The sequence below is a fragment of the Ambystoma mexicanum genome, chromosome 6p (genome assembly GCF_040938575.1).
Source record: "Ambystoma mexicanum isolate Mex_15411 chromosome 6p, UKY_AmexF1_1, whole genome shotgun sequence".
NCBI classification, from domain to species: Eukaryota; Metazoa; Chordata; class Amphibia; order Caudata; family Ambystomatidae; genus Ambystoma; species Ambystoma mexicanum.
In genome coordinates this window covers 1,056,350,948-1,056,367,664 of record NC_090935.1, presented here as the reverse complement: position 1 = coordinate 1,056,367,664, position 16,717 = coordinate 1,056,350,948, and the positions used below count along the sequence as shown (strand labels likewise).

Sequence of the window (16,717 nt, the reverse complement as noted above, 5' to 3'; positions counted from 1 at the left end):
TGTTGATGCTGGTTCTCGCTTGTTCTCCTAGCGTGTGTCGCTGTTAAGGCTGTTGTGCATGGTCATGGTATGCACTTGGTGCTGGTCCATTAGGTGATGGGTGTTGCTTTGGTGTGTGTTGCTTGTTCGGTTTTGACAGGGTGGATGGTGGCGCCTGCCTCGGCTGATACACCGTCTTCTTTTTCGGGTCTTTGGCTCTGAAATCCAGTGCAGAGGCCGGAGATGTACATCATTGGAGCCGTAGCCTGTGCGCGGCCAACTTGTTTTGCTACCCGTATAGGTAAGTGTTGTGGTGTGCCCCGTAGCAGGGTACTGTTATAACTTGAGGTTTCCTTTGTTTGTTAAAAAACCCATTGAATGTGGGGTGCGCCCTATTGTTATGTGCTTGTGATCCAATTAAAACCGTTTTTTCTCGGGTTGACATTCTTTCCCCCTTAATTCGCAATGTTTGCTACAACCAATGAATGTGCGGTGCACCCCATTGTCACGTGCTTGCGACCAAAAACACAGCGGTTTTTCTCAGGTTGACATTCTTTCTCCCTTAAAAATGTGCAATGTTTGCTACTGTTTTCGTAATTTCATTTGCATGGAGTGTGATATGTCATGCATTGAAAACATATGAGTCATGTGCCTGGGCGCATGACCCCTGGTTTATCTTGCTTGGAAATGCTTTTCCCCACTTAATTTGAGAAAAAGTTTTATAAAATTTTTCGTATTATCTAATGTTTTTGTTCTGCTGCGTATGTGTTGTAAATTGTGCTTAAACAGGGAACATTCCCTTGCTTATTATTTGCTGTCACTGCTCCGAGTCGTGTAAACCGTGCCCATTGTGTCACCAGACTTCTGCTTTGTCCGTGTGGTTTACCCATGAATAACTCCTATTCCTGAAATGATGTGCGTCTTAACTTGTTTTGCTCTAGCTTTGCAATTGACCAATGCCGCGAGTGCATATTTACAAAAACACGTTTCGGTTTTACATGTGCGGTATCGCTTCCCGCCGTTGCTCTGCGTCAGCTTTTGTATACAGCTAGAGGGACCCCTTTGTGCACCAATGTCTTTTTATTTTGGGCGGGTTCCCTCAAACAGTGTATTAAAAGGTCCTGTAGCACTGCTCTGAGGAGTGTAATTGGCTCATGTAAAACATCTCTCGTGCTGCAATGATGTGCATGTGCACGCGTTTCTTTGGCTTTGTAAATCAAATTCTATGTCAAGACCAGAGGCTCGGATTTCTGAGCATTTGTAGTTCATTTCTATTGGTCCTCAACTGACCATGTGACAATTCCATAAACCAATAAACAAGTCCTCAATGAAACAAAACTCCTGTCCTCTTTCCCTTCCTCCTCTTTCTTTGCTGCTCGGCAGCGAGTTAAGAACTTTCTTTTATTAATCTATTGTGAATGTTGGTGTGCATGATAATTTTCACCTACATGTGACGAGAGTGTTTATTTTATAAGGCGGAATATTCCGCAACGGTTAGGAGGTTCTAAGGGGCCGCGACCGTGACGGGGCTGGTGCTCCGGCGGCCGCAGCTCCTACGAACCGTCAAAGAGGGCACTACATAACGGAAGGGAGAGCGCGACGGGACCGTGTAGTTCCGGCGCTCTCTCCTTCGTTTTTCATTGCAAAATGTATACGTTAGGAGTTGGACACGAGTGAGATTGAGCCGAAAGAAAGATTCTTTTATACGAATAAGGGCTTAACAACACGCATCGCACGAGCGTAGCGTCCTGTTTACAAGCTCAGCAGCGCCCCTGCAGGCAATCTTCTGACACCGCACCTAAAACGTGCACAGTCCCAGGTAAAACCTGTGGATTGGAAATACTGTTACATCTTTGATATAAACAAAACCAGGGAAGACTTATAAATTACAATTTTAAAACAATATCTGAACCTCTGTACTGAGAGAACCCTGGTATATATTTTATATATATTTTTGATATATATATACATATATATATATAATATCATAATACTACTCCCCAGGGCCTGGGAATCATGAGTTCCTCTAGTGATGAGGGGAAGGCTGGGGTCAGCCAAAAGAGGAGCCACTCGGACATGAATGTTGTCTTCCAGAAAGCCCTGGGGGCTTCTCTGGGACATAATCCTCAGCAGATAGCGCTGATGGAGGATTGGCTCAGACTCTCTCAGGGCCTGGAGGAGGGCAAGAGTCTTAAGGCACGGATGAAGACAAAAGGGGGCAGTAAATTGGCCGGTAGGGCGGATGAAGCCCACACCCCCCCGGGCTCTCCACCTAAAAAGAAAGGTGGTAAAAGAAAGAGAAAGGGTAAGACGGTGCCTAGCAGGGGACGAGAGTCATCCTCCGATTCCTCAGACGAGGGTGAGAATGATTGGGAGGAGGAATACCCTGAGGAAGAGGAAGTGTTATCAATATCCTCATCAGGGGATGAGAGCCATGAAGCGTTAAAGAAAAGGAAGAAGGAGGAGGAGGAGGTTGCCGATGAGGGGGATTTTGATCCAGAAGCACTGATCCATCCCAGATCATCAGAATGGGAACCCCCCAGAAGAATTTCGGCATACTTAAAGAAACGCCTGAGGGTGCCATTAGCCAAAGAGGCGAGAAGCAAGATGAGGGCGGAATGGCCCAGACCACTCCTCCCTGAGGGGGCGGCAGACACGCCGGTAATAGATGAAAAAATGATAACTTTTATGAGTAAGTTTACTAAAGATGTGAGGAAGGGCCTTGATAGATCCTGGCGTTCGTGTCAGGACAAGATGCTTGATATGACGGGACCCCTCACAAAGATTCTCCAGATGGGAGAAGAAGCGAAGATGAAAGGGGAGCCGATAGACCCGGCAATCCTTATCGGATGGGCCCAAAGGGCGATATGCATGTTAGGGAACGCTAATCATGCCATAACTACAGAAAGGAGGAGATGTTTACTAGTAAAGATCGACCCAAAATTGAGCGAGTTAGCCTCCTCAGAATCCGCCACTTCGGCGAAGGGAAAGTTGTTTGGGGACTCCTTTATCAAGGAGCTCACCAAATTTGTAAACTCCTATGCAGCTTTGGATAAGGCTCAAGCCTCCCTTAAGAGGGTTTTCGGAAGGCAGAATTTTGGACGGGCCAGCAGAGGAAGGGGTCGTTCGGCTGGCCGGTTCCAATACAATCGATCCTACCAAGACAGGACACAATGGAGAGATTATGAGGAGCGCAAACAAACACCTTTCTTCCCATCGAGAGGTAGAGGAAGAGGAAGAAACTGGAGAGGTGAACGTCAGCAAAACAACCCAGGTGAGATTATCAATCCCACATCTAAATATCATAGAAGTAGGTGGGAGAACTGCTCAGTTTTTAAAGAATTGGTTGAACATATCAGGGGATACCTGGGTGATTCAGACCGCGCAAGGCTTCTATATAGATTTTCTAGATACACCTCAGCAGGAGAAACCACCAAGAGGGATAGTATTGAGCAGGGAAGACAAGATCTTACTGGAAAGAGAGTTGAGAGGTCTGGAAAGCAAAAAAGCATCAGATCAGTCAGGAGGTTACATAAGCAAAATGTTCCTAGTAAAAGGGAAACACAAGACAAGACCAATAATCAACCTAAGAGGTCTAAACAATTACGTAGTGTACAGACACTTCAAAATGGAAGGGATACACCTACTAAGGGATATTCTAATTCAAGGAGACTGGCTAGCCAGGATAGATTTGAAAGATGCATACCTGACTATCCCCATAGCAGAGGAACACTGCAGATTTCTGAGATTCATCTGGGGGGAAGCGACATGGGAGTTTCGATGTCTACCATTCGGCCTAGCATCAGCACCATGGTGTTTCACCAAGATGATGAAGCCAGTTGTATCACACCTCAGGGCTCAAGGGATAAGACTCATAATATATCTAGACGATATATGTCTGATGTGCCAAGAGAAGGAGACATTGGTAGAACAAGTACAGTTAACAATAGACTTATTAGAAAGCCTGGGCTTTATTATAAATTGGGAGAAATCCAGCTTAGTTCCAATTCAGGCAATGGAATTCCTAGGCTTCATAGTGGACTCGAATCAGGGAACCCTCAGCCTACCCATTCACAAAGTGAACGAGATCAAGAAACAGCTGAGACACACACTAGCGAAGGGAGAAATATCGCTGAGGGACATTGCGAGATTAGTAGGGCGCCTAGCGGCATCAATACAAGCGATTTTTCCAGGGCCACTTCATTACAGAGCACTCCAGAGGTTGAAGATTTATCACCTCAGGAAGGGCGCTTCATACGAATCAAAGGTGAACATTTCCCAAGAAGTGAGGGAAGAGTTGAAATGGTGGCTCATTCATATGGATGCATGGAACGGGAGAGCCATATTTGGTTCATCCCCGGACCTGATCATAGAATCCGACGCCAGCAGATGGGGCTGGGGAGCCCGTTGCGGAAACCTGTCGACAGGGGGCAGGATGGTTGGATCAGGAGACGAATCTCCATATAAACTGCCTGAAATTACTAGCAGGGTCTTTTCCAGTGAAATGTTGGACACAGGAGAAAGTTCAATGTTGCGTTCTGCTGAAAATGGACACTGTCTCGGCAGTCAGATATATCAAAAGACTGGGAGGGACAAGATCCAGAATTCTTGCAGAACTGGCAAAGGAATTCTGGGAACTTTGTCTGGAAAGGAGAGTTTCAGTGAGAGCAGAGTACCTACCGGGCCAACAGAACGAAGTGGCCGACTGGAACTCCAGATACCTCAGAGACACCAGCGATTGGAAGCTGGACGAAAGGGTGTTCCAGGAACTAATGTCTCGGTGGGGTCCATGCCAGATCGATCTATTTGCATCGAGATTGAACAGACAATTACCCTGGTTCTTCAGCTGGAGACCGGACTTGGAGGCAGAAGCGATAGATGCTTTTCTGCAATACTGGGGTCATCAGAGGAACTATGCGTTTCCTCCGTTCTCCATAATAACGAGGACGCTTGCTCAGGTGAGACGTCAGAGTGCATCCCTAATCCTAGTCACTCCGGATTGGAGAAGTCAGGTGTGGTTTTCCAGTCTACTGGAATTGACTTACCAGAACCCACTGGCTTTACCCAACGGAGAATTAATCATTCAAGATCCCAGAGGTCTCAGTCACCCTTTGGTGAAGTCAGGCGGACTCAACCTCTTAGCGTGGGCGATTTCAGGGGATCTTGGATTAGGCCAGGACTATCGGACGAAGCTGAGAACATCATCAATGAATCCTGGGCCCCAGGGACACATAAGGCTTATAAATCAGCATGGATTAGATGGAGTAGCTGGTGTTTGGAGAGGAACATACATCCCGATTGAACGGATGTAGTGCATGTAGCAAATTTTTTAGCGCAGATGGCAGCGCAGGGTAAGGCATATAGGACCATTAACACGGCCAGATCTGCGATATCGGCTGGGCATCCTAGAGTTGATGGCTTAGCGATTGGGGAACACCCATTAATTTGTAGACTACTAAGAGGAGTAAAGATGATTAAACCTCCTAGCGAAAAATATAGTCAATTATGGGATGAAGATAAGGTCCTGAGATTATTTTTGACATGGCCAGATAATCAAGATTTGACTCGTAAAGCAATTTCAGGAAAGTTAGCTATGCTCTTATGTCTTTTAGCATGTAAAAGATCTTCTGATGTTAGAGCTCTGGAAGTTAATAGGAAAAGTATATCCCCTAACGGAGTGACTTTTCTCATTTCAAAGAGGACCAAAACAGGATTGAGATCTATTTCATATGAATCGCTTCCAAACCAACCGAAATTATGTCCAGTCAAATGCCTAGCGGCATACGAAGATATGACGAGGGAAGTAAGGCCTCAAGGGATAACTCAATTATTGATAGCAATTTGTAAACCTTTTAAAGCGGTTAGACCGGCTACCATAGCCAGATGGCTTAGGTGGGTGATGGCAGAAACAGGCATAAATATTGAGAGGTATGGCGCCCACTCAGCTAGAGGAGCGATGGCTACTAAAGCATATAACATAGGCGCTAGAGTAGAAGACATTATGAGGTCTGCGGATTGGTCGAATGAATCGATTTTTAAAACTTTCTATTTTAAACCTTTGGAAAGTGCAACATCGTTAGTGGTAAGTAAGCTTTGAACAAGCATAATCCGAGCCTCCGGTCTTGACATAGAATTCAGATTTTCCACATATTCGTTACAGAAAGTCATAATTCTATTAAAGACATGGAGGCGAAGGATTATCCCACCCGATCAATCGTAAGAATGAGATGTTTACATAACATGTTTCTGTTGTTATTTATGTAACAAATCATACAAGAGGTATAATGACTATGAAGATGTTGCTAATGATCAATGATTATACAGGTTATTACTAGATGTGGAATTTACGATTGACCCACCCTGTATCGGTTTATAGTCACTTTTCTAATTTATGTTTTCTTTAGGGACGACGTCAGATGGCAAACAAGCAGGAAATTGAGAATGGAAGAGAATATCAAAGACGTACAGAACTCATCCTCGCAAGGACAAAGAAAGAGGAGGAAGGGAAAGAGGACAGGAGTTTTGTTTCATTGAGGACTTGTTTATTGGTTTATGGAATTGTCACATGGTCAGTTGAGGACCAATAGAAATGAACTACAAATGCTCAGAAAAACATGGTTATTGTATTTTTTATCAGATTTGTATTCATGTTCTTTGGTAATGTTTCTTTGCTGCTGAACAGTAAAGTTGAAGAGTAAGCATAATCCTTTGCCTCCGTGTCTTTAATAGAATTATGACTTTCTGTAACGAATGTGTGGAAAATCTGAATTGCCTGCGTTCCTTTATGTGACACACTTAATTGGTGTATGCACTGATGAGCGTGTTGCCCGCGTTTGTATTAGTTTATGAAAAACTCGAATTGCCTGCAGCCGTTTGTACAAAAAACCCTTGTTTCCCAGGTAACTTGCTTCTGACTGTTTAAATCGATATTTTGCCAAACATTTGTGTCCCCGGTAAATTTGTTTTTTGCTTGAGCTTGCTTATAAACCACTGCTCTCATGTTGTATCTTTTTATTCCTCAGAGCGGTATGGACACTCGCGGTTGCTCTGTGCCGGCTTGCTTCCAAAATGAAAGCGCCATCCTTTCAGACCTCACAGGGCTCTTGCGTAGCCCAGTTGCTGGGAGACCACGGCGTAGAGGCTGACTTACTTGGAAACAAAGTTGCAAAGTCCGCCGCCTGCGCCGGGTTCCCTTGTTGTTGCTTGGACGGCTCCTGGACCGCTCGTCTTTTCTCGCTGTCCCTGCTCAGACCGCTTACAGCCCTCGGAAGGTACCACTGCCCGCGATATCTTCCTTCCTATCGTCCGCCTGCTGTTGTCTTTCGCCGCCAACCGCTCTTGCAGTGCCGCACTGGATATTTGAACAGGACAATGTTCAAAAGTGAGAGGGGAAGAAAAACAAAAGATGCTGAGTGCACAGTGAACTTTTGTAAAGAAAAAAGGGGGAACGCTGAGAACACAGCAAACTCCCTTGTGTTTGGGTCCCAGTGCACGGTCCACAAAAAAGAAGAGACTCTGAGTGCACAGAGCACTCTTTGTTTTGGGTCCCTGTGCAGGGACCACAAACTGGTTCTGTAAAAAGGAAGAGATTCTGAGTGCACTGAGTACTCTTTGGTTTGGGTCCCCGTGCAGGGACCACAAACTGCTTCTATTTTCTGCTGCAAAAGCAGCTCCTTATAAAGGACCCAGGGACTTTCCCCTGGGTCCTTCTGTGTGGTGGGGGCTGTGGTGCCTGACCCCTGGCCGGCTGATGCCGACAACAAATTACACCTTATGGTGCCTAAGACTTGCTCCCCCGCCTACTTCCTGTCTTTGGGGGCCCTGGTGCTTTGCATCCCTGTGGGAGGAGGGAGAGGTGTTGATTAACACCTTGCCCTTCCCTCTGTGTTTCCCGGTTCAGCGACTGCGCATCACCTTTGTAGTTTGGTGGGGAAGAGGGAGAGCACTGGCCCATTTGTTGGGCTGCTGCTCCCCCTCTCCCAGCCTGCCTGCCATGGGGCACAGGTCATCAGGCCTCGCCTGGTGCCTGCAGCATTGCCCAGTATCGGTGTCCACGCACCCTACCTCCCACAGACCACTCCGCTTCAGCTCTGGCCGCCATTTTGGCAGCATAAGGGTGCTTGCTTCAACTAAGGTTTGTCTCGGTTCTCTGTATCAGCGGCAGCCACTGCTTCATTATAGGGTGCCCCCGACGTTCTGACACCTGTGAGGGTGTATAAAACCACCAGCAATCACATCAAATAGGTGGGGGAAGGGAGCAACTGAGGGGATGTAGCACAGAGCTCACCAACCCACGTCCCCATGTTTCTTCGACGGTCACGCCCCCTTAACTTTTATTCTGAAAAGGAATATTGCTTACCCAGCTTTGACTCGAAGCACCGTAGGTTAAAAGGTATGCAACCTATAGCTCTCCATATGGTTTTGTACTAATACTCTGATGATCCCTCACCATTAGCTCTCCTGGTTAGGGCAAATGGGAATTGTTGTCCAAAACACCTGCAGAGCCAAAAGTTGCAGACTCCTCCTGCCCTAGGTTGACATAGAAGCAATTCCAATTTGTGTTAAACGGCCATCTTCTACTGTTTGGATCGCAAGCAGGTCACACGCCTTTCTACACTATAAACACATTTCAACGTTAAATCTAAAAGCATAGGACTTGCCTTTGGATGCCACTGGCTTAGCTATTCTTAGGTTTGCAAAAATCACGCGTTTGAATGTGTGATCATGCACAGGTTTTGATTGTTTACTCACGGACTCTTACCTAAATTTAACTGGGGGCTTCTGCGGTGCGCAAACCACCATTATGGGGGCTGGGAGGGCCCCAGAATAGGGGGCATAATGCTACCCTCAGCAGAATAGTTGGAAAACAGACAGATATTTGTTGTGGTAAATCTAGGAGTGCTGTGGAGTATAGACTGTGTTTATATTGGTTAAAAGTGGCTAACTCGAAACACCTTGGCCACCATTTTGATGCAACACTGGCTCTGAACTTAAAGCTTTTGCTTATTTTGACTTCCAGGGAGATAGAGACTTGGGTGCATGTTTTTCTTTGGCCGTGTTTATTTTCGATCTTGTAAAGCAAAAAAAAAGAAAAAGGTAAAATCCGTTTATTTTGTCTGTTCAGAAAGCAGTCGAGTAGGCCAACATTTTTGATGGACCGTTTATTTGTTTATTTGGCAAGGGGGCTTCTAGTGGGACATGTTACGTGCACTGGGCATGGAAATTGAGTCTCTGGAAAAAACGATGTGCCCTAAATGTTATTTTTTACTCATTATTAGAAATCGATTTACAGCAATATATTACAAAAAGTAAAATCCAAGAAAGTAAAAAAATCTTATTACATGATAACCTAAAAACACGTTTGGAACATGGTGACTAAACCCTAGATTAAACTAAATGTTCTAAAATGCACTTCTATCACGTGTACGTGCAAGCAGTAAGGATGAGCACTTTATTCATGCACAATGTGTGCTTTTAACCCCATGAATCAATAGCAGCTGCACATGTATTTACTTTTTCAAAACAACAGTACTGGAATTGGGCGGGATTTCCCCGAATTCAGAATCTGGAAAACATTTTCTTACCATATTCCCAAATACGGGAAAACCTAAAACCCCTGCCCGAGTAACTGCATAACACTCTACCTGCAGTAGACAGCTGTTCCCGGCTGTTCTGAGAGATGGAAAAAGAAAATTCCGAGCTCAACTGGAATTTGCCTTTGTTTTCACGTTTCAGCATGGTTAACATTAGATAGCTGCAGGTGCATTAGTGTGTGAGTAATGGGGGCGGCTATGGTTTGTGTCATGTCCCTTAAGAGCTAAAAAGGATGGGTGATTAGACAGGGGAGGGGTGCATGAAGTGGAATGGCTTTGTAAGCAATGTCTACACGCAGGCAAACTCATGATAGTACAGTTGTAAAACAGAGATTTTTTTAGTTATGCATTAATTTTTGTGCTGTTACATGTATGCTTGTGTTCAAAATACAGCTACAATTATGCCTTTTTTGCTCAACGGGATTCTTTAATACTTTACTTATTGTCAGGCTGATTTGTAATGTGATTGGTACATATTTAAGATAATCTCTATGAAACTGGTAATTCTTTAGCCTTTTCTTTAATCACGTTTTAGAAGCATATCACTTGCCCACTATGACTTCTCCGCTGTCCCCCATCTCCGCCTGGCACCCAAAATAAGCATTGACAAAGCCAATAGTTTTGACTGATGTATCTGCTGGGTAAGATCATTGCTTGCACAGGTACACATACCCTGTCCAGAGTTTGCCACAAACACATATATAGAATCCTCAATGCAGATGTGGTAACAATGATGCATTGAAAAGATCTTCGGAGGCGGTAAGTGTATTTGAGTTCCTTTATTAATACAAGCCCACCCGGAGGCTTCCGCTCTCTTCACTGTCTTCCCAACCGCTCCTGTTGTCATGCGATGCCCAAGTTCTAATCACAACAAAGGCAACGCGTGACAGCACGAGAAATAAACAAACATCCAACTCTCTACATATCTCCCTCCCTAAAGAGCTGAATAAAACTTTAAATACAATGACAAAAATGTGTTGAAGTGGAAGTTGTTAAATAGAAATCTGAAAAAAATTATAACAAACAACAACTCCAAAAGCACAGATACCTTTGATAATACAGAAATGATTAAAATGCAAAGTTAAACACGTGACAGTTTTTCAAGAAAACACAATGGAAATGAAGAAAATGTAGTTTGAGTACATTTTCCTAACATACATAAACACTCAACCAAGCAGGTTTTGACCTTGTACTTTGAGCGCCCAAGACAGTAATTTCATCTCTCATGACACTATTCCCACTCAATCTATTTCCCTGCAGGGCTTTTAGCCCACCATCACCTTTCACATCCATCACGCTTGCAATTCTACCTTTGGAACACAATTCTCCTCCTTCCAAGATAACTACACTCTTCCTCACCACACATATCCTCTTTTGGACCCAGAAATGTACTCTCTACACACTTATTCACCTATTCACCGACCTGGGATTTTTTACGTAAACCAGATCTCCAACTTTCCATTCTCGATCCTTCACTCTTTCTCTTGTGTCAAACAATTCTTTATTTTTGTCCGGGTGTATGTTAATAAGTCTCATTATCTGATCCCTGTCTACTTGAACAACCTTCGCCATACCAAGCCATCCTGGACAAAGTTTTGTCTCTGGTTCTCTCTCCTTAATGGACACATAAGGAGAGACACCTGTCACAGAATGCGGCGTGGTAACATAGTTCCAAGTCAAAAGGTTCAACACCTCCCTCCAAGGCTGCTTCAACCGCATGGCCATTTGCAACCCCCCTTTCAAGTACCTGTTAATTCTCTCTACAAGCCCGTTAGCCCTGGGATGGCATAACACCATTCTTGTGTGTTTTATACCGTAACTCTCTAGGAATCTCTTCATTGCCTCCGATACAAATTGTACTCCATTATCTGACACCAATTCCTTGGGTACTCCCTCTTTAAGAAAAACTTTTTCCAGAAACAACATCAAATCCCTGGCTGTGACTTCCTTGACCGCATCCCATTCTATCCACTTAGAATGAAAGCCCACCACAACAAACACGAATCTCAATCCTTGACCCAAACCTGCAATGGGACCCATAATGTCCACTGCTAATTCAGTCCATGGCTGGTCAGGAATAGTGTTAGGAATTAATGGAGTTTCCCTTATGACTTTGCTCTTATCACTTGTATGACACACCATGCAGTCCTTTAGATGCTTCTCAGCTATTTTGTCAACCCCTGGCCACCAGTAACTCAGCCTTAATTTTCTTTTCATGCCCCCTTCCCCTGGGTGCCCCTGGTGAGCTAGTTCAACTAAGATGGTTCTGAGTGTTTCTGGAGGAACTACACAATGTCCCTTCCTTAATCTATCCTGATATTCAAGTCCTCTTTGATATCCCACCAGACATCAAACTTCCTATCTAACAGCCTCTTATCTGGCCATCCTGTAATCATCCACTCCTTAGGGTCACTATCAAAGCTTTCTTCCTGTAACCACTTTCCCTGACTAGCAGCACCTTCCACCTCTGCTACCACCGATTCTTCCTCCTCAGCACTCTTAATCTCTACTTCCACTCCTACTGGCAACTTGGATAGGCAGTCCGCCACCACATTTTTTTTCCAGGTAGATAGCTCACCTCAAAATTATAATTTTGGAGACCCACACCTCACCGACTTATTCTGGGGGACCCCAAAGCCCATTTCCCACTCTCGAACAATTGTACCATGGGCTTATGGTCAGATCTAGCTACGAACCTCCTTCCCCCCAAAAAGTATTTAAAGTGGTCAATTGCCCAAAACATTGCTAATGTTTCTCGCTCAATCACTGAGTACTTACACTCTGCATCCCTTAGCGCCCTTGAGGCAAACACTATGACTCTTTCCGTGTTGCATTTATCATATTTATGCAAAGTATCACCCACACCCAAAACATTCGCATCCACCACCAGAACACACTTGTCTTTGGGATCAAACCTTCCAATTGAAGGTGCTTCGCTTACACCCTCCTTGATTTTGTCAAAAGCCTTGCAACACTCTGGAGTCCATACAAACTTTGAACCCTTTTTGAGGAGAGATCTCAGGGGCGTGGACACCATTGCAAAGTCTTTGTTGAACTTATGATAGTATTCGGCTAACCCCAAAAAGGATCTCACCTGATCTTTATCACTTGTTAATGGTGCACACTTCACAGCCTCCACCAAACATTTCTTAGGTTGCACCCCCTCTTTGTCAATCGTATGCCCCAGATACTCTACACTCTCTACAGCAATCTTGCATTTGTTCCTTCGCACTCTCAAACCAGCTTCACCCAGTTTGTACAAAACTTGTGTCAACATTTTATCTTGTTCGCCCTTGGAGTTAGCATAGATTAATATATCATCCTGAAACCCCACAATATTTTGCACTCCATCCATAATAGTCTCCATCACCCTTTGGAACACAGCCGCTGCCGAGGCCAGGCCAAACGGCATCCTACAATACTTGAAAGTTCCAAATGTTGTTATAAATGCAGTGAGATGTTGACAATCCTCCTTGAGAGGACTCTTGTGATACGCTTAAGAGAGATCTATTACTGAAAATATCTTGGCATTGTTCAATGTCGACAACTTATCTGCAATTATAGGTAGAGGGTGTCTGTCTATTAATATGTTCCTGTTGAGGTCCCTTAAATATACGCAAAGTCTTATCTCTCCATTTGATTTCGCAGCAACCACCACTGGCGACAATCACTCTGAACTTTCCGTTCTCTCTATGATCCCTTTTTGCAATAGCGCTTCAATCTCCAGCTTAAGTCTGTCACTTAGGTTGTGAGGCACAGGCCTCACCTTGTGCACCTTTGGAATAGCCCCGGCTTTTAAACGTATCTCATGTTCAAATCCCTTCAACTTTCTTAACTCCTCTTGGAACACCATTGGAAACTCCTTCTCCCACTTGTCCTTTATCTCAGCCACTGCAACTGGTTCTTCAGCGTTTGCCTGGATTCTGATCCCCAACTTAGATTGCTCACCCCATCCTAAGAGTGATGAACCTTCTTGCGTGACATACACATCTGATTCACAACTCCTGCCTTTGTACTTTATTGATGCATGGAATTTTCCTAGGATCTTAATCCTTACATTTCCATAGGCATATGGTTCTATTTTGTGCTCCTTTAATTGCTTGACATCTCTATGTAGGCATCCTTCAAAGGTTCCTTTAGACATCAAAGTCCAAGGCGAGCAGCTGTCCAGTTTCATAGTTACAACTGTACCGTTAATGAGAAACACATCCATTGGTGAATTTCCTTTATTCGACAATTCTGAGACTTCCAACACATGTTTGGGATGACCATTTAGCGGGACTACAAGATTTTCTTCTTGTTCTGGTATTCTTCCACCCGACTCAACGTTCTGTACATGCCTTGACTCACGGCATACTCTCGCGAAATGTCCCCTTTTTTTGCACTTCAAGCACAAAACCTTCCTCGCAGGACAAAACACACTAGTGGATATATGACGGTTACTGCCACATTTGTAGCATTTGACTTCGTTACATGTGTTGATTTTCCTTAATCCTCCCAGTGCAGCAACTTCTCCTCCTTGCTTGTTCCCTCTTAAGGTTGACATGTATTTATGAGTTTGCTCCATGCTTCTAGCTGTTTCTACTGCCACCTCTAAGTTCACATCCTTAGACAATAGCCTTTATTCTATTTTCATGTTATTAGGGGAACGGACCAGCTGGTCATGTATGAGTGAGTTTGTGAGTGGGCCAAATTCACACGTGTGGCTCAGAGACCTCAATGCTGCGATGAAATTCTCTATGGGCTCTTGCAAATCCTGTGACCTTTGGAAAAACGTATGCCTTTCAAAAGTAATGTTTTTCTTTGCCTCAAAATGAATCTCTAACTTTCTCTCTGCCACACTATATTGGTCCATATCTCCATGACCTTCTTGTGGAGGTTCTGGTTATCCGTCATAAACACTACGCCCCTCCGTGCCCAGATTGTGTAGCAATATTGGTTCCTTCCTTGCAGGAGAAGATTTTTCCCCACCTATTGCCACTAAATAGGTATCAAACAACCTATTTCATCTGTCCCATCTTATAACTGGTGTCCCTGGTTCTGTGTCCGGTTCTGTGTCCCTGGTGTCCCCAGTTTTGTGTGCTAGTTTAAAACTACACTTTTACAGTGAGAGTCTGCTAAGCAGGGTTGTTGCTGGGTCTGGAAAAGATCTGGGGCTACGCTAATGTCGGAACTGTCGGGACTGAGGGCTAGCTATCCTTTTGGTTGTTGCTCGTGAGATTCTATCCGGGGCTACAACCAAAAGACCAGGGGCTATAGCCCCCTTAGCCCCCCTAGCAACGCCTCTGCTGCTAAGGTTCAGGGTTTGTATGTTATGTTTCTAGTCTTTAGGTGTGTTCTGCAGAACCACAATGCCTGTCTGTTCCACTGTTTGGCCTCACGTGTATCTATAACTTTGCTGCAAGTTTTCTAAGGACTCTCTCTGAAACACCTTGGCTCCTTCCCATTCACAGTTCTGGGTCGATTGAGCTTGTTTTCTTAATACTGCTGCTTAGCCCAATAAGAATGTGAGGGCGAGCAGCCAATGAAAGCTAATTAACACTCTCCCACTGTCTCTAATGTGCTTTTTGTGCCGCCATTGGCCGTCCTTCCCCCTCCTCCTCACCTCAGAGGTCCAATCCTATGTGCAGAGGGGCAGGGCTTAGGGGTACAGTTGCCGGCGCCTCTGCGTTGCGGCAAACTCTCCGCAGGTCGGCTCTCTCACCTCAAGTGGCGGCACCTGAATGAGGAGCGTGAGAGGCCTTCCCCCAGAGTTGCCGTGCTACGCGCCCAAAAGGTCCGGAGAGGTGACCGCAGTGCGATGGGGACAGATGTGCAGGGACAGCAGCGGTCCGCTCTGGGGAGAAATGCAGGTGCGCTGGTTCCTGCGGGTTCGCTCACGCTGGGGTCTGTGTCTTCCGCGGCAAGCTCGTTACGTTTGGGGCCATCCTCGTCACCATTGAAAAGATCTTTGGAGGCGGTAAGTGTATTTGAGTTCCTTTAATATGAACCCGCCCGGAGGCCTCCGCTCTCTTCACTGGCTTCCTAACCGCTCCTGTTGTCACGCGATGCCCAAGTTCTAATCACAACAAAGGCAATGCGTGACAGCACGAGACATAAACAAACATTCAACTCTCTACAGACATCCAGGAGAATACAGATATATTGAGTAAGGGTGAAGTTCACTTGGCTTAGTGGTCTGCATAAAGAGAGAGCTGCTTTTATTTTAGGAATGTATTGAATATTTGATATCAAATGGCAACCTACTCACATCAATGCCATCAAAAGCCCAGGTCTTCATAACATTTCTATGCAGTGCCCAAAAAGTCACACCATTGGTAAGGGTATGCCCAGATAGCATAGTGCTGATGGGTTGTTTCATTCTGAACTAGGAGACTAGCGCCAGCTTCTGGCTTTTCTGTGCTACACAGTGTAGCCTATTATGCCCACATAGCAGAGCAGTGGCAGAGACCACTTTACACAGTAGCCACAGCAGGGCTGGGTTCTCCTTTAGGCCCAATTAGCACAATAGGCACAGACGCTATTGTTCCAATCAGCACAGCAGTCCCAGAGGTGATAGTGTCCACTGATCAAAGCAAGGCAAGATTTCAGCAATATACCCAAAGTGCATACTACCAAGTTACCAGAGCGGGGACAAATATCGTGCCCAGTGTGCCCAGCGGTGCCAGTTCATTATGCCGAGTTTGTACAGAATTACCAAGATTTGCAATGATGAATAAGTAAGGATGAAAAACAAAGGAGCGGCAAAAGGAGGACAATACAGACGCAGGAGAGGGGCTTACAGATGTGTTGGGAGTTCTTGAACACAGAAAAGCACTTCCATGCTGCATATGTTTGGGGTAGCTGTCCACCGTCGCAACACCCTGGCACATCCCCCACACTCCATATGCCTCACAAGGCATTTTTCAATGGAACTCCCCATCCTCCCTATTTGCATGCGCCCTTATACAATCTTACAGAATTGTACCCAACATGTCCATTCTAAGACCGATTGGTAACAATTTACTACGCATTAAATGCTAAATAATTCATCGGGACCGTATGCTATCGACCAATGTTTCAATTTGTATTGGTCCTTTCTTTTTCACAGCATTTATTTAATGCCATTTTTTAAATCAATTTTCTGATTATTGCTTTTACTTTTT

At 44.9% G+C, this 16,717-nt stretch overlaps 1 long non-coding RNA gene across 1 annotated transcript in view; it reads left to right on the top strand.

The window, feature by feature from the left end:
• LOC138510178 (uncharacterized) overlaps positions 1-6,683 on the top strand; it is a 64,609-nt gene extending 57,926 nt beyond the window's left edge. The window contains exon 3 of the long non-coding RNA XR_011280338.1: positions 6,384-6,683. This is a non-coding gene — a long non-coding RNA (uncharacterized lncRNA). The remainder of the gene's footprint in view (positions 1-6,383) is intronic.
• The last annotated feature ends 10,034 nt before the right edge of the window (positions 6,684-16,717 follow it).